Source organism: Fopius arisanus, unplaced genomic scaffold (assembly GCF_000806365.1).
Source record: "Fopius arisanus strain USDA-PBARC FA_bdor unplaced genomic scaffold, ASM80636v1 scaffold00002, whole genome shotgun sequence".
NCBI lineage: Eukaryota > Metazoa > Arthropoda > Insecta > Hymenoptera > Braconidae > Fopius > Fopius arisanus.
This window is the reverse complement of record NW_011887741.1, coordinates 1,414,739-1,434,273: the sequence shown is the minus strand read 5'-3', so window position 1 is coordinate 1,434,273 and position 19,535 is coordinate 1,414,739. Positions and strand designations below refer to the sequence as shown.

Sequence of the window (19,535 nt, the reverse complement as noted above, 5' to 3'; positions counted from 1 at the left end):
ACAGAAGTCGCCTCTTATTTGCTAATTAGCGTGGGAATAATGAGTGTTAAGCCAGAAAATTGGTGTGGGTTTCGTTAACTGCCGTAACGTTTAGCAGAAGTGGTTGTGAGTGTGAGGGACAAGTGGATGAGAGTGAGAAGAAATAACGTGGAAAGAGTGAAAAGTAGGAGGAAAGTGGAAGAGAGTGAGGAGACTTATGCAAAGCTGGCCGCAAAATGCCTGACATAACTTTTCTCCTAATCCCTGGCCGTAGCCCGAAGGCCTCGGAAAACCAACCGAACGAAACCACTTTTCCCATCTTCCCTTGCCCCCAGGTTACCCCCAGGTTACCCCCAGGTTACCTCACTAACGCCTAACCCAGTCCCTGGGCTGTACCTGGGCTTGTGTTCGTTTTATATTTTGCCAGCAGCCATCCACCCTGAAATATTCAATGCGGTTTGCCCTCTCGCGGGTAATTATTCCTCCCGTGGGATGTAGCTACATATAGAAAGGCGGGAGGGAGACAGCAAAATGTGATGAAACGACAGGGAGGATTAAAATCATGGTGGATACAATGTTAAAAAAAATTTTACGCAATGGGTTTTTCTGGTCTTTGCGAAATTTCAGGGTAATTTGCAAGGGAAATTTCCATTTCCCCTTCTCTTTTTTTCTGGAAAATCCAGGATTGTCCTTGAATTTGGGAAAATTTATGAATTTTGGGTACGTCGTGTGTTCTCGAAATAGAATCGGCTGGAGTGATGGGGTAATGATGGTGCATTAAATAGCGCCTGGTTGTTGAACAAGAATTTAGGGGCCAGTTATGTTGGATCATCTCATCTACTTCCGGTTTATGAACATGTTCGGGCGGGGGGGTCGGCTGTCTGGTGGTTTTCCCCTGGTCATTGGCCTTGATGACAGTTTTCCATCAACTCTGCTCTCTGTCGGTTGAAATAGATCACTAACTACGAATTAACGAGGCGGAGAGATGATTTTAGGGGATTGAAATGATTTTTTTCAAGCGTCTGTAACGGATTTACAAAGGCGTTTGAGCGAGGTGGGATGGGGTTATCGATTTCCCTCAGTCAAACGTGTATTCAACTAGTCGAATTATTGGATTTGGATTGATAAGTGGCTTTTGAGATGGGTTGTCCAGGGTTCCTCGTGTGGTTCGTCATCGTCTACCTCCAGGCTTGTACGAATTACCATCCTCTTCTTCATTATAATTCATCGAATCCCGGAGTGGAATTAATCACTCCGAATTTTCCAGATGAATTGTTGCTGGTTTAACAGCAACAACCGAAGGTGTGATATCACGGGATGATATTCCCTGCGCGATTTCACGACTATTCAACCCCCTATTACTCCATAAATTGGTTCAATCACATGAACGGCGATAGAGTATTGTTCTCATCTAGTTAAAAAAAAATCAGTGCATTGAATGGGCTTCTGTCAGAAGTATAATTCCTCTTGGCTTGTATTTTCTCACAGCTCTCACGTCACCAAACTTGTTATAAACTCGTTTTCCGGCCTGTCTCGCATGTCCTCCGTTGAAATTCCACTCCCCGTGACTTTTTTCCCCTCAATTATCATCCCGATTCGTATTCACCCCAAAAGTCTGCAAGGACTTTCCATACCCATCCCAAACGACAAAAATGGCTCCTGATTTTTTTTACAACGATAAATGCGAGCTCGCGGGGGTTATCCTCTCTTCTCGTTGCTACGACATTATCTGTAAAAATAAAAGAGAAAATGAAGGGCTAACGACCGCAGTCACCGACTCGAGGGTGGAAAGGGGTTGGCACTACTAAATATTTCAGAGACTGCGGGTCTTCGATCCTCTCCTGGGAGACCTGCCGAGACACACATGAGCCAACAGATTAGTACCACTTGCTACCATACCTTGGCACCATCACTATGCCAAACACGCTTACCGATATAGTACAAATGGTGTTACCAACGAAACTTTCCCTCGTCGCGTTGCATTTTACTGTCGGCCAAAATTGTTTTCCTATTTATGGATTTTTATCCCATCCAGTGCGGAGCATCAGAGTCATGAATAATAAAAATGAATCACCAGCCGAGTGTTTTGGAAAATCGATGGATCATTTCATTTTGACTGGATATTTCTTTTTTTGTAATGGATTAAATTTTCCAGATTTTTCCATGACTTTGATGGAACGGTTTATATATTTTTAAAAAAACTTTTAAAAGACTTTTAAAAGTTCAAGTACACTTTATACTTCATTCGAGTTGTTTTTTTTTAAAGTATAACGTATACTCGGTGTAAATATATTATTATACTTGCTCAAGTATAACTCAACTATTTATATTTAAATAAAGTATGTTTTACATACTTGAATAAATTATGTAGAAAATATAAATAATTGAATTTGAATTATACTTTCCACTTGATTCAAAAATATTTTTATCGATGTTATTCGAGACCGACCACTTGATTGATCCGAGAATTAATTCAATTGTACTTTCCCCCCTTCTCCCCCCCATTACAAAATGGCACAATGGGGAGACTTCGAGTAAATTTATGCCCGATCGTCAAAGGGCCGTTCGCTATCCACAGCCGAATGAAACAAATGGCCATTATCGTTGGTGAAAGCCGTGAGGTTAATTATTTTCCGCGGATGGGTCAGTTGGACTAGACCTGGGGGCTTATCGGTTGGTTAAGCGGAGGTACCGCAACTCTGTGGTTCTTCTGTAGGGATTGGTCAGACGAGTGTATTCACTAGGTGCGTCCGAGGTTGTGTTAAGCAAACTAGGTTTAAATCGAATCCTGGGTAATGGAGTCATTTGCCCTCTCTCTGGAATACTTCTCATCGTGACATAATACCCACAATTAACGGTAATTTACCTTAAACTTTCACAGTAAACCCTCAGGGAGAACGGATAAATATTTCATTTCAATCCAATTGTACATTCTCTTCAATATTTTTCAATATCAATATATAATATATATAATATATTATGTACAAACATATATAAGAACAGAATAAATTAATAATAAAAATATACATGAGATATTAAATCTCAATTTAATTAAAAAATTGAAAATTGTAGAAAGCATTTTTGTTAAGCCGAAACATACATTTTTGGAAAATCTTTAAATTATTTGTTTAAAATAATTTGCTGGTTTTAATTCTCTCCCCTCATCTCATAAAATCCGCGCGCAAAGCGGATTTTATGAGTACCTCATAAATTGATTACTTATTGATAAGAGAAAATGCCCCATAAATTTTGATAAATTTTGAAGAACTGAATAATTTGGTTGAAATAAATTATTTATTCCAAAATGAAACATCAACTGTGAATTCAGAATGCGTATTTTTCCTCGGGAATTAAAACCATCAGATCAGCAGTTATTGCGCCGATAATTTTCCGCTGAGCAAAGAGTTTTCACTCACCCCCAGACCCGTAGATTTGAAAAAACTCACTCGATTTCGCAATTTCAGGTCTCTCTTTTTTTAATTGATAACTCAATTTCCGGTAAATCGACTCTCAAGGGGAAGGGGGAGAGGGTCGGATGATTTAACATTCATGGGATGTATTTTCCCCGGTGGAAAATATATCAGATTTGAGGGGGTAAAGGGGAATTGAAATGAAGCGTCAGGGCATAATTATTCAATGCCACAATGCCCAGTTGATTCAGCATCATGACAATAATTTACGGTGTAGATGCAATAAAATTCAAAGCGAGGCTGCAAATTCGTGTAATCGAAAATGATTATTTAATCGTTGGAAGTGTTAGTTCGGTAATATTTTCTCGCCTGTGGATTTCATGAATAATTTCAGCGGGGATGCATAAATGGGGGAGGAGGGGGGCATGAGATTTTTATTTATTATCAAAGAGATGATGGGATTGATCAATATATCGTTATTAAATGAATGCGCGAGGGATTGATTGGCAAATATTTTGGGGGAGGCGGTGGATTGTATCGATAGAAAAATCGTAAGGAGCGGCGAAAGTGGAGTGCAGGAAGAGGTGGAATGGGGTGGAAGGGGGTTACGGGGGGAAAGAGGGTGAAATTGTTGAATTGCGAAGCAGTAGCTGGAGGAGTTACCCTGGGTAATCCCGCATTAGCCCCGTTGCCATCCAAATGTTTTCGCTCCCTTTCCACCATTTCCTGTTGGCAAACTCCCTCTCTGGTGTTCCCTTCACATTGGAGTACTCTGTTGAGTCTCTGCCGTTAGCCCGTTATACCCACTCCAGACTCTCTCCATGGAGAGCTCTATTACACTCTCACTTTGGCTGCTTACCAGAATCACTTCCCTAGACTACCCAACGTTTTCAGATTGTTTAGACCTTGCGCCATTACTTCAATACAAATCTCAAGTACAAACTCGTTATTATTATTCCACACTCTTACTTAAATATTGAAATTTATCACAGATCTTGGGGTAATCACAGTCATTTATGGTTATTGATTATTCAGTTTTTGCGTTGGAGAATTATTTTTAGTTGTTTGGGAGTATCTTTCGTTTTTTCATTACAAACAATTTGTAATTGATGGTTATTGAGAAATTTTGTAGAGCATTTTAGCAAAATGGAGGAGAATTTCGGGATTACTTTGATGCTAATTTCTAGGACAGCTTTAGTAAGCGTAATTATTTTCTATATATATTGTTTCACTCGAATATTTAAATATGTCCTCAATTTTACGGAATTTACAGATATTGATTCTAGTTGATGAATTATTTATTATTTATTATATTATATCTTGATGTTGATGTTGAACCAAGGAGCCGAATTAATCGCCAATTTATGGGAATTTATTATTTTAATTGACGAATAATTTCCTATTTTTTTTTTTGCTTTCTTTAATTTTGTAATAAAATTGATAATTTTGGAGAAAAAATTGCATTGTTAAAGTTTCCTTCAATTCCATCAATTACAGCGAGAAAAACGAATTGCTTGTCCAAATAAATTTTTTTTTTTCAATTTTTTTTTCACAAATTTTTTATTTATTTTCATTTCGCACATCTTGACATATAGGAGGTGCCATTCAAGCAATCGGAAATGTGATTTCAGGATTTGATTGCCCCAGGCTGTTATAAATTATTTAAATTCGATCTGGCCGTTGAACTCGAGAAGAAACCTAAAAAAGCTGTTGTATATCTTTTTCGGTAGCACCAGACTAGGGTACCCTATCGGAACGAAAGCTTTTACTATTCCTCGATTATTAATGTTGGGACGAGTTAGTCCTGGGGTAGATATTTATACTAGCATTACGACTGACGGAATGCCAAATGTCAGATGGAATGTCAAATGGAAATTCCATTCCATCAAAAGGTTAAACCGCTGAGCGCGCGGCATTTGAGGAAATCTTCAACTTATGACATGCGATGTGACTTTTTTTATTGCTGCACACTCATAACAAAATTCGAACGATTCGAAATTCGAAAGTTGAGCGTTGGCAGGTCCAGTGAAATGACCATTCGGTAATAGTTACTGAATCATTGATTGACCTGCAAAACAAATTGTGCACTCATGATCAATCATGATTTGGAATAGGGTAAAAAAATAAAGTAGACTATATATAAAATCGTACCAATCCTCACGAGAAGAATTAAATTAAATTAAATTAAATTAAAATTAAATTGCAAGGATCAAATTCCAGTACATGAAACACTTTATTAAGATTATGGCTGTTGATAATTAATTCACAGAAAACAATCAAACCAAAACCCATTACTAAATCCTTCATTTCTGTTGAGTGATTTAAAATCACTATAAAATGCATTTCATTCTAATAAAAATAAAAATTGAATTGAACGTAAGCGGATAAGGCCGATGATTTTGGATGGAGCGTTCCATCAACCGCGATTCGGTAATTATTACCGAATACTCGCTTGCACCAGTAAAACCGTTGTGTTCCTACGACTGCATATGAAATTATATTTTATCGAATCAACAATATTTACAGTTAACTCCAACAAATATGGATTTAATACGAGCGAATCGAAGAAAAGGTTCAACTCAATTAATTAGGTAACATCAAATAAATTCTTCTGTCAGTGTAGAAAATTTCTAACAGTCAATCCATTCCCTCTTGATTCCCATCATATTGTCCTCTAATCGTACGTGACTCGAGATGATAGAAGTGTCGAGGAGAGAAAAGCACGTGCAATTTTCGGTGCATCGCACCTCCAGCTGTGAGACACGTAACTCCTAGTTCAATAAGATAACAGGAGAGTCACGTCGGAAAAACAAAAGCTCCACTGTATTCACTTTTTCGGTAAAAATATAGTCGCGTTATTATGTCTCGTCTGCTCCGGTCCCGGGAAAAATAATAAGAGCTATCGCAGGGGAAAATGTATCAAGAAATGAGAAATTCATTGAATTTTCAAGATAATTATCTCTTTTTCAGTGTTCAATGCTTCATGGTTTTTTATTTGAAATTTTAATCGGAATTTTTTAATGATATATAATAATAAAATCCACATTTTCGTTAATATTTGTGCATCAATTTACAATTGACCTTTTGTGAATTGAGTGAATATTGACAAAATGTCTGAATATGTGATTGAGATATGATAGAGATGATTATTATGTAAATTTCTGTATTAAATATCCAATTTATTTTATTGTATTTTTCACTGGGAATTTTAACGAGATTCTTCTAATAATAAAATCCAGTGGTTCGTTGACATTTCGAGAATTTAAAATAGAACTCTCAATAATTCATTGAATATCCATGAATATCTAGTCCGTTTCTTAAATTATTAAATATTAAATCGAAATGAACATTATCAAAATTTCAACACGAAAATTCCATTCCATTGATGATTCAATAATTTTAATTAGAAAAATGAAAATTCTACTGAATAAAAAAAAAGATTCTTCGAGAAAAGTTCATATACTAATTTCTCCATTTTTATTTCAATTTTTCCTGCAAAATTCGAGAATTCATTGAAAACAAAATTTTTTTAATGACATTTTCCGTCATTTATTTATTTTGAAATGGTTATTTGAATTTCTTGTGAATTCGATTGTTAAATATTAATCATCATAAAAATTCGGGAATAATTTTGGGGTAGCGGTAGTAACGAGAGTAATAAGACAAATAGTTCTGCCAATAGTTGGACGACTCGGATTAGCGGACATTCGCACCTACACGAGATGCAGAATAGGTCTCTGGCTCTGGTTCACGTCGGAAAGGACGTGGGCCATAAATTTTCACGGATACTCGTTATATATTCAAGTCCAAACCTATACCCTGGACCTTCCCCACTGTCCGTCCGCCCTTTTCCTTCTTTACTTTCGACCTCCCAGCCGGACACGACCCCATCTCCAAATCCGGTAACGAATCCCGTTTGAATTACTCTGACCCACTTCAACATTTTCAACCTCTATTCTTTTGTTGAGATATGTGCACCTCTTAGACTGCACCATCGAGTGGAAAATGTCGATGGAATTGAGACAGTGTTATCGATTCAGTGACGCTTTTTAGTCTACTCCACTTTTTATACCATCCCCCATTTTTTCGGCTTTTTAGAAAGGGTTCACTGTTTTTCTCCGAATTTTCCATACCAAAGTGTGGAAACTTTTATCAGTTGGTTATTTTACTGAAATTTTGGAAAATCCTCACGAATTCTTATTTTTGGTGTTTGAGTTATTGGAAAGTTCACGGTTTTTTTCCGAATTTCATAACGTACAACAAAAAAAAAATGTTGCATTCCCACATAAAAAATTTCATGATCGGAAGCAAAAAATTAGCGATTCAAGTTAGCCGGCGTATTTTTTGAGAATGTCAAAAAATCAAAAAAATGAAAAGACCACGGTATAATTAAAATAAACAATTAAATTCACACGAAACACGGGCATTTTTAGACAGTCTCCAAGAATTTTTGGGAGAAAAAAAAATCATTGGGAATTTATTAAAAACGCTTCTCCGCATGTGTCATATTTTTGGGGGTGTTGTTGTGGGGGTGAGAAAATGGGGGGTTACAATCTCATTTGGAGTCATCTCGCGTCTTCAGTGATTCGGGGTTGGACGAATGTGCCAGGTGGTTTTGCAAAAGGGTTTGGGTTGTACAAGGCTTGCTACCTAGAACGAACTGCTTGCCTGGGGCCGCGAAAGCTCGTCTCGAAGTTGGTATAAACGGATTATTCGTCTGGCCTACGAGGTACCGGGTACTAGTACAATGCACGTAGTATTTCGGTTGGGTAACGCGGCATGGAGTGACGGTAATGTGATTCCACAGTGAGTTGTGGTTTGGGGGTTGCCCTGTCCGCCAACTCGAATAGTCGCTCGCGGCCTCTACTCCGTGTCCATCTCCTTAGACATTGTCGTCTCCTGAGAATTCTACAAATTTATTCGAGAACGGATAGACAACAAACGAGGGAATACAACAAATCGTATTGAATGGAATAATGTCAGACATTCCACTTGAATTCGATGACTATTTTTTTTTCCAAGTTTTCTTTACATTTTTTTTTCTATTTTTTTTATTAGTTTCTGTTAATGCTCGAGAAATTCAGACAGGATATATATTATTTATACAACAATGGGTTTAATCGTCTGATCAATTGCAATCATTTTGATTAGTAATATTTTTTATAATTATCTAATGGATAATATTATCGTATTATCTTGGTTAAAAAAAATTGTAATCGGATTATTTTTAAAAAATTTTTCAAAAATTCGAATAGGAATTTTTTTTTTATAATTCAAATGGCGTATTTTCGGAGAATATTGAAAAATCAAGAACGTAAGAAATTAAAAGAGAAAATTATATTCGCAAAAATTTCTAGAAAATTATTTGAAAAAATTTTTGAAACGAAAAACAAAAAAAACAAAAATACAATTGTTTTGTCCCCGATTATTTTTCGTTTCAAAAAAAAAAATTTTCTGAAAAGTTTTCCAGACATTTTTGGAAAAATTTTTCAAAAATATTCCGATTACAATTTTTTTTTGAAACCATTTTTTTGTTTCAATTACCACATGATTAATTAACAAATAAATGAATTAGATAATTTTACCATTTGAGTTTTCAATATTATATTTTTATTCCTTGGATGACAGAAATATTAACATGGATAAAATAATTTCCTTGAATCGAGAATTTTCTTTCTTATATCAACAAACTTTTCCCCCTGTATACAACTCTCACATTCAAGTGGATAAACCCCATGGATCTTCCGCATTCATCTCCATATACTCCATCAATTTACCTTTCCTTACCAGTTTTCCACCCCGAAGCGTTGTATTTATCCACCTGCCCACAGGTGTTTTACCCCCGGAAATTTCCGTTTGTTTACAACTTGTAGTTGGTGGAAAACGTGCCCCCTACCCTCTCGATGATACTCATGTGTACTTATCCCATGTACTTCTCCCTTTTACCACCGGGTCTCACCCAATTCTTTCCCATCATCCCCAACCCCTCACTTCTCTTTGAATATACAAGCCGATTGCAGACTACATCAATGTTTATGTCAATGTTTGACTTTCCTGTCAGATGCGTTTCGCCACAATTCCGCTCTTCCGGTTTTCCATTCGCTTACATCCACTTGTTTGCCCCCGTATAACTGCTTTCTCAGTCCGGCATCTCATTTAATAATTAGTAATCATGGGTATCGACTTGTTATTATCCGGTAGTTATTCCGCGGAAAATTACCGGAAATAAAAGAGATTCCTGGGAATTGAATAATTATTAATGTTCATCACTGAAATTAATTCGAATAATCAAAAGATGATTGGAAAATATTGGAATTTATCAAGAGTGAAGTAATCAGTGGAATTTTCCAACTCTGAAATGATTCTTGGAATCGAAATGACTAATTAATAAATCAAACTTATCCAATTAATTAATTATACAGAGATTGACAGTAATATTTTCGGTTAAACATTATTAAATGTTCCAATATTGGTAAATTAATTCTTAATTTTCATTATCGCAAAATCCTCAGAGATTTATTTTATTGCTTCAAATCTCGATGGACAATGACAAAAAAAAATTGTTGTACTCGTGACTTTAAACAATTAAATAGTGAATTAATGAGAATTACAAATCCGGTGGTGATGGAATGGGAAAAAAGGGCAATAGTAATGAATAATTAATTTCATTAGAGCTGTGAATTAATCAACAGATTCGTTAGAGGTAATTAATTATTAAAGAGAGCTGTGAAGAAAATGAAAATAGCAATTATGCACTTGTTTCGAGGACTGTTGATTGACGTAATGAATGAGATCCCATTGAAATGTAAGTAACAATGGAGTAATGAGACTACTGCAGTGAAAAAAAGTAAACCAACTAGCAAAAACTCTACCCTCTATTACCGAGATTTGCGAGTTAGTGGAACTTGCGGATAGGAAAAAACTGCAATAAAAATTTTACGTATACGATGAACAAAAAGCCGTTTCTGAATCGCCCCGGGATGCCCTCGGCCGGCCATTGTGGCAATTCTCATTGTGAGAGGACTTTTTAATGAATCGGTATGCGAGCAAAACTTGCCGGGTGTATCTACTTCATTTGATTCTCAAGTTTTTTCCCCCGTAAATAGAATTCAAAAAAATATTTAAGAAAAAACTTGAGAAATTCCAAGTGAAAAGTTGAATTTCTATACAAAACCATAAGCCACTGGCATTTTATTGCTCAATTCAAATATTCGCTACAAAAATTGGACAACATTATTATAAAATAATGATGAAAATGATATATTATTGTTTTCATATGAATTAATTGAGCGATTCTTTGAATTATCAATTATTTATTCATAAGTTCTGCGAATTGATTATTTTTCGATAAAAATTTTAAATTTCGTTAAAAATTTTCGATCGAATTAAAAATATTGAAATTCGGTAATTCTCGAATGTTTTTTAATGTAAAAGGAGCCGATCTGATGCGTTTAAATATTTTTTTTTTCCGTATGGATTCTCGGTGCTTCCGTCGATGATATTAAAAATGAAAATGCATCTGAACTTCGGGATGAAGAGGAAAGTTTCAGGCTTTCAGCCGCCAGTTTTCAGTCGAACACTTTCATCCACTTCCGGTACACGGGATATTAGTTCGTCGCTGCCATCACCGGGAGTAAAAAAATCTAAATGGGTGGGATGGTACGTGAAGATTGAGACGTCGTATCGGCTACGAGTTTTCGCAGAGGATAAAGGAGGGAAAAAAAAGAGGTATTGATAGCCCTCTCATCCTCCTCCATGAATTCTTTGATGGCTCCAGGAGAATATTCCTCCGATATCGCGATGCACCACACCTTCGGTCATCGCCTCGTTCCTCACATTTATCGCTCATCGGGATTCGGTTAAAAGTCGTACCGGAAATTTCTCGGAATCGGCGAAGAAAAACCGTTCATTTTGCAATTGCAAAAACACAATTATTCAAGGAAGACTCGAGCAAAATGGCACTCATGATAAAATAGAATGCGCGTAAAAAATCGATCGTAAGAATCCATTATTCAACATTTCAGTTATTCCAGAATTTTATTACACGTTTAACTGATAACGTTTAAAAAATGTTTAATTCCCATATAAGGAATTTCACGATCAGCAGTAAAAGATGATAATTTTTTCTCGAATGGCTAGATAACAGTTAGAAAGGAATTTCCAAATTTTCCTAACCGATACGAAATTTTCTATTTTTTATCAACGGCTGAAATAACAAAGATTACCAAACGGTTAAGTAATTTTTACTGAATTGTTTTCTCCACACATAACTATAAATGTACTATAAATGTACTATAAATGAGTATTTCCATCTCGTCTCTCCAGAGTTGAAATAACATCTGTAAATTTGCACGAAGATGAGAGAGTATTTCACCGTGAGTGGTACGAATCCTCAGTCGATTGCACCTTCGTTATATTCCACTCGAAGACGTCCGTCAAAACCCCAAACGAGGTGCGATAACGGAGTAAACAGGCGAACGATAACGACACGAATATGTCGTGTAGGCGAGTGTTTGTTGCCGCACAAGACGAGATAAACTACAAAGACAACAGGATAGCGCTTGTGACAAACAAAGTTTGGATTTCAGTCTAACCTTGTACTAAACTTGGTTTCACCCGCAACGGAGTTGACTTCACTCCGATGGCACTTCCTCTCTGATACATCCCCCACCTCCACCCTCACCCTCTCTCACCCTCTCTCACCCTCTCTCATCCCCCCTCGGCCAAAATTCCCCGGCTGGATTCTTCACTCCGGTGATTTGCCTTCTATTATCTTCATCCTCGCTATCCTAGACAACTAGTACGTGCCGTGCGTTGCACTAACCTAACTTATTACTTTGCTTAACTTGGGGGGCATAAAGCTGAACACCACTTGCTCTGTGCATTAAATACCGAAATACCGAGAGCGCATGACACGCCATGTCGATAGCCCTTTACCGAGGATGAGAGACAGATAAGGAAATCGAGTTATGGTACCGGTGATTTATCGTTAATTAATAGTTTCGGGGGTGGTTTGATAAAAGTTTCCATTCCTCGGTTGCAAGCCTTCACCCCCGGCAGAATGTTTATGCCAGTAATTATGGGCTCTATCACATTTTTATCGTAAACCTTCATGGAAGAATTTATTAAAAATCTAATTAAATAACAATTATCATAAAATGATCTTGCGACGATGCGAACAATTATGATTATCATCAAAATGAATAAAATACCGAGACCCGCTAAAAACTAATTAATTAACCGTTAACAGCGGTTAAATAATAAACTATAAATAATACAAATTGAAATGAACAAAAAATTTAATGAAATTGGCAGGACGAACTGCTGAAGGACACGATATGATCTGATATGACGACTATAAAAGTTGAGATTATAATAAAAATACGAGGAGTGGGATGCCCTAAAAACTAATTAATTAACGGTTAAGGGGTGGGCCTGGGTGCGTGCAGTTGATAAGCTCAGAAGTGGTAGATTAATGAAATGAAAGTGCGTCCTGAGACGGCCTCAGGTCAAGTGGCTTCCGGTTGTGGCTGTTACGGACAGCTATACGAACGTTAAAGAATTCCTTTATCCTCTGAGTGTCCTTTTCCCTTGGATCCAACCTTTATCTACACATCTCCCTCGAGCCACGCAGTTTTCGCCTCATTTCCTAAACCCACCGACTCCTTTCACAAAGTCAAAACCTTTGCCTTTTGAATTTTGTAAAATACATTAGCCAAGCCCTTTCACGTTCGATGGCCGGTTTCGAATAGATAAAATTCTTCGAGGATGAGATTGTAGCCCTTTGGAGATTCTATTACATCCCCTTTGACTCGAAACATTTTATTTCATCCGAGGGCTCACAGGGATTTTTCAAATTGCACGTCGAACAACAAAAAATATTTTACTGAAAAATTATACGCTATTTTGCAATTTAAAGGAAAATATTGCAGTTATTTTCGTTGCCGTTAAATTATTTTTCATATAGAGGAAAAATCTTAATATTTTTATTGATTTTTCAATAATTTCACTCATCATTCTTTTAATTGTTTTTAATTATTTTTTCTTAATTCAAATAAATTAGAAATTTGCTACATATTAATTTCTTATTATATTTGCATTTCATGATAATGAAAAAATATTATTTTTAATGAATATTATTATCAGAATCCATACAAGTGCAGGAATAACAAAAAAAATCATGAGATTGCAAACGAAATTGAAATTAGGATTGGAAAAAAATGATACAAGGGAAATGAATACCAAAAATGGTAGAAGTTTTTGCGAGAATTTCTCCGCAAGATTGGTTTTTCCGTTGAGTATTTGGAGTTTAGGTGGGACCGGTTCTCCCTTCGACGTTGACGTAAGTGAAATCTGGAGACGTGTCCCTAGAATCCCATTCCTATCAACCCGACACTGGAAAACTTTATCTCGTCGCCTGTTTTGGCGCGTCATCTCGGTCCAGGTCCCATCCTCCGGGAATAAGAAATGCGATACGTACCGACTTGTGCCCCGTTGTTCTCTCGAGATTCTAAAACTTTTACCCACGACCTGCCAGCTATGGGCCGTATGCATATCCTGAAGGATGAGTAATCCATGGAGAAATGTCTCGAAAAGGCATCTCAAGTTGTTTATCAATTATTTTTACATATTCTCGAGTTCCCGAATTGCAAATTCCTGACTACTGACATATTCCCCAAATCTTCTCGAGAATATTTCTGATATTACCCACACAAACTTCATTTCAATTGCTCTACCACAAAACGTGAACTTTCTTCGATTGAATTTTTGCAACAAGATTTTTCTGAAACGTTAAATAACGGATTCTTACGATCGATTTTTTCCCGTCTCCGATTGGACCTCCCGATTCATCCCATTTTATCCCCACAAGCCTCCCCTGTATGTGTGACCGTTTTTAAATGTTGAATTAACTATTTTGAGGAATAATTTTCAAAATGTCGAGACTCTTCGTTACATCCGGTTTTTTCAAAAGTGATTTTCCCTCCGTGTGTCCAAAGATAAACAGAAAAAACTGTTTAGATAGCCGTAATAAAGTGAAGAGGATGGATGGAAGCCTTTAATCCCCAGGAAATTAAAGATTCAAAAAGTCACTGGTAACAATTCCAAACAATCGACATTTTAGTCATTGCTAATCCATCGCGCTGTCCCCACTGAACAAATCGCAACGTCTCGACCCAGCGAGGGTTACGTGATCTCGTAAAAATGTTAATAGCCTAGGATATCGCTCGGAGAATGGCAACTGGCGTGTTTCTATATTTATTTGTTTCATCCAGAGGACTAGGAAAAGAAGCGCCGGTGTACGTGGCACCACGTGTCACGTATACTGTTGAACGAAACAAGCGAGACACCGACTTCAACTATTCTCTCTCCTATCGCAACTCGGATTTTCATCTCCTCTTTTATTTTTTCGTTACCTCCTTCACTTTTCTTCTTAACGTGCTGCAACACGTCTCATGTACGACCAACTAGTACTCAGCTCACTGAAAACTCCAACTTTTCACCATCGAGATTCACTTCCACCGCTTTTTTTTATTCTCCAAAGCATCCCTAATTTCCTCCACGTGGAATATCTCGACAATCGTCGACGGCTCGTCGTAACATGTATCAAACAAAATGTTGAACATTTCACGACAAACAAAATAATTTTTTATTTACTCTTCTGCGACGGTTGGTTGCCGAGATACCGTCAGAATTTCCCGTAATAATTAGCATTGATCTCCTCAGATGAATTAACAAATTAGCCAAATAATTAGTCTGCGCGTTATTGATGTGAAAATTGAAGTGCACTTGACGTATGCTAATGATAAATAAGCCGTGGCTCTGAATAAATGATAAAATTCAATGAAACATTCGCTGTACGAGATAATTACATTCTCCGGTGACTGAAAATGGTGATACGTTTCTCCTAATTCGGAGAGAGAAACGAGCTCGGGGGTTATCTAGGGATGGTCTGTGCACCTATGCCAGCTGTGTTATAGACATCGTCCATTACACCACCACTGAGTACAGGGTAACTAGGGAAAAGGGTGAACAAAGGGAGCTTAGAAACTAGTGCAAGGGACGACACACACGCTTTGTACATTTTCGAGGCTCTCGGGCTATCTAATGCTTGAGAAATGATAAAGCAAGACGGGATACGGATACATGCCACCAACTATCACCACCAAGTTATGGATATGGGGGGTACAGATTAGTGACGTGATGTACGTCGGGTGAGATAGAATTTAAATGTCAGCAATCATGAGTCACGTTAATTTTCATCTTTATTATTTCCTGCACTTATAATCTTCAGACAAAAATATTACCTTGTGGTTTAGCTGATATTGTTATTTTTATTTCTACCCTTTTATTATGTTGAACATAATTTAGATATAATCAAATTAAATCTTTGATTTTTTTTCATCCCATGGGATACCAAATTTTATGATAATAGGGGAGAGGGAAAATCTAAAAACTTTATTTTTCCTTCGATTCTATTTATTTATTCATTATTATCATTTTTTCTGGTATATTTTGATATTTTTCTGGGATTGTTTAAACAAAAACCACAAAAACCACGGAAACAGTTGATCGTAACGCATGAATAATTGAAAAAAAAACGGGTGGTCTTGCGGATTATTATCGAATAGTTTGAAAGAATTTTGAGGTTAACCAACGGAGGTTTGGCTTGAAAACCGTTTCGTGGGATTCCCACAACTCTCTGGCAAGTGGAAGCCCCGAATTCCCGTAAAAACTCGAACTATTCCCCGCAATCTTAGAGTCTCTCCAGGAGTTGCGCTCGATTTCCCGTGATGACAGGGCGATTTGATTCGGAGAAAAAAAAAAAAAATAGCAAATAAAAAATGGCTGGAAAAGTCCCTCCCCACAACCAGTCGAAGGCATTTGTACAAGTCTCACGTGATACGTACCACCATTACAAAATTCCACGGTTAACCGATACGTTTGTATCACTGAATATTTCACGTTGATAAATGCGAGCATCACTGCAACCCAATAGATAACTACTATTATGTTCCCTGAAATACCAAGTTTTCTCATTCCGTTAATAAATCTTCCACTGACACCGAGTAAATGTACATTCGGGAGGTAAAAAAAGTCGGGAATGGATGGATCGGAGGACTTGAATCATTCCCTGAGGAAGAACAATGATGTCTTCTCACACTCCCTGGATTTGTTTCTACACAATTGAGACACAATCGTTTGTATTCCGCGAATACAACTGACGCATCTGGAACTTTAGTATATATCCGTGGAGTCGGCATTGTTAAAAATTTTCTCCTTAAATTTCCGGGAGTAGTCGGGGAAATTTTCCAACAACTCACATCTCATGAAGGAAATTGCAAGAATTTTCGAAATATTTTTTCAGCGCAGTTTTTCATTCATTTTTTTTTGTTTAGGCATTCTTCTGTCTGCTTTATTGCTATTATTTATGTTATTTATACAAAATAATTTGGAGTTCAGATTACAGAAATTGATTTTCATTGTATGAAATATTGTTTTTATTCGGTTTAATTAATTTTTCGTTTGTGGTTCTAATTATATTTATAGGGAGATGTCTCTAATTTTTAGAAAAGTTTATAGTAAATTAATGTAACAATTCCAATTGAAAAAAAAACTGCCAACATATTTGTGGAATTGTTACAAATAAAAATAATAATTATAATTTAATAAATCGCGGAGGAATTGCAATCAAAGATATAGAATTTACGAAAATGTCAGTGTAATTCCTCCTGAAAAATTATAATTAATAAAAATCTCAATTAATCTCTGTAATTTCCAAATAAATAAATCCCGGAAAAATACTCAAAGACGAAAAAAAAAAATAAAAGAAAAGACAATCTCTTTAAAATTTTTTCAAACACAACCCGTCATATGGAATCATAAAAAACCCCAATAACTAAAAATATTAATCATCTTTGAAACTTGTAAATGAAAAGATAGCGTAAAAATACTGGAGTCGGTAAAATAAAACGTGGACGTTGAATACGGGTTGAGAATAAAATAATTGTTGGAGAGAATGTGATGGTGTGAGAGACGATGATAATAAAAAGTGGAGGAAGAGCCGTTTGGGACTTATGATTGGTTCATTTGATTTGCATTGGAATTGTAATGACGCGACACATGGCGACGGCAGTTTTCTCCCATCTTGTTGAGAGTGCCGTCGCCTTGTGCTCGAGTGGTTTCACCGAGAAAATGAAATTCACCGATGTCCGATAGGATAATACAAGAGGGGATATTGCCAAGGGTAGAGGCAGAGAATAAAGTGCCACGAGCGAAATAAAACAGAATTAAATAGACGTTAAAGTGATGATTGAGGCGGTGGAATTTGCCGGAATTTCTGGGATTCCCCGGAGTATATACTACCACTGGCTTTTTGTTCCCCCGTCTTTTTTATTTTAACGAGAGCTGGAAAATTGAAAGCACCTGTAATTTCGTGTATTCATCAAACGAGGCGTAATCAATAGGGAAACGAGCGTGTATTTAAATGCATACCGACACTTTCATTGAACCTATTTTTCATTCTCACTGCTCATCATAACCATTCCCCTACATTTATACTCCCCTAAATTATACGTTTCGATGCAACAAAACTTTAAATCACGAAACTCATGGACGTGTTACCTTGGGAAATTTAATGCCTCACCATTTTCAAGTTTTTCCTGGTATTTTTCAAATGCTAATAATTCCGAATAATCCATATTTTATTTTATGGTGATAGGTCAGGCGAGACAAGACTTCGGTCCGACTTTTCAACTCTCTTGGAAGTTTTTGGAAAAACTTTTTTATGCTGTGAGGGGTAATAAAAGGGATGATTTAGGGCGCCATGGACTCGAATATGTGAAATAACTCGGCGAATATCGGATTTAGCTTCGGAATTTTTGTCATTTCACACGGAGAAAACGAATCCTCTCTTTTCCCTCAAAAGAATGTCCGGAAATCCTTTCTTCAATTTAATGACCGACAAATTCTCCGTACAAATAACTTTCAATTGAAATTTCCTTCAAAACGATTTCAATCGTCAATTTATTAACATAAATAGAATTGTTTTTATTGAAAAATTTGACGTTTTTCTATTACAAAATATTTATTATTTAACAGTTGAAAAAACAAATGGTATTATTTACGTTAATAACAATAATAATATTATCTTATTTTCAATGTCTTTAAATTTTCGTTCGTCGTGGAATCACAAAGGCGTAATTGCCACTTTGAGAGTATGAATAATTGTTGCTTGATTATAAAATAAATGACAAAAAATACATTAATTAATTTCTTGAAATAAAAAATGGAGAAAATGTCAAGTTTTCATTGGATGAATATTGGATCGACGAAATCCTCAGCCATTTCAAAAAATAAAGACTGACAATTCCGGGATTAGAGACAGAGAATCGTGAAAATGTCCCCACCCCTTACTTTATTCTTCGACTGGAAAATTTCGTAAGTTAACACCCGACAAATGCCTGAAATAACGCGCCCGTATTTTCTTTCAATCCAGTTGAAACGGATTTCGGGAGATGCGCAACTACCGGTGGAGAGTTCACAGGGTGTGAACATGAAAAGGGTACGACACTTGAAATTGGGATGAAAAAGACAGAGAGGGGGTGGAAAAAAAAAATATCTGAAATCCCCCTCACGGTTGAGAGCAAACACCAAAAGATATTTAATGAAAATATATTTTTATCTCTGTGATTTCCACGGGTGCCATAAACTTTTATACAAAAATCATTACCTAGGGGAAAAACAATTTTACATTGAAACAAATATATCGCATATTCCCTACATTTTCGAGACTAATCGATGTTGTCATCGGATTACACAATTCATCTCGCTATATGGGGAATATCGACACTGCGGGGGTAGTGGACAAACAAAATGGTTATTTTTTTTTTTGTTTTTCAACTTCTGTGCAGCAAATTCTACACGGAAAACAAATCCCCGCGACTCGTTTATTTCCATTCGACTCTGGAAAACTCTTCATTCCGGGCTGTCCCACGGCGGCGATTTATTTTCGTATGAAACACTTTTTTACGTAGCTCCCATAGAACTATTTTTGCTTCATTTGCGCCTCATTCGGTGGCGGCAGAATTGCGCAATTAAATATATATCGGGGCTATCAAAATCGGGCGTCACGCGAAAAAAGTTCTG

At 36.5% G+C, this 19,535-nt stretch overlaps 1 protein-coding gene across 1 annotated transcript in view; it reads right to left on the bottom strand.

Annotated features, from left to right (window-relative positions):
- Positions 1 to 19,535, bottom strand: part of Scgdelta (sarcoglycan delta) — a gene marked incomplete in the record, with an annotated part of 122,826 nt that overhangs the window by 13,333 nt on the left and 89,958 nt on the right.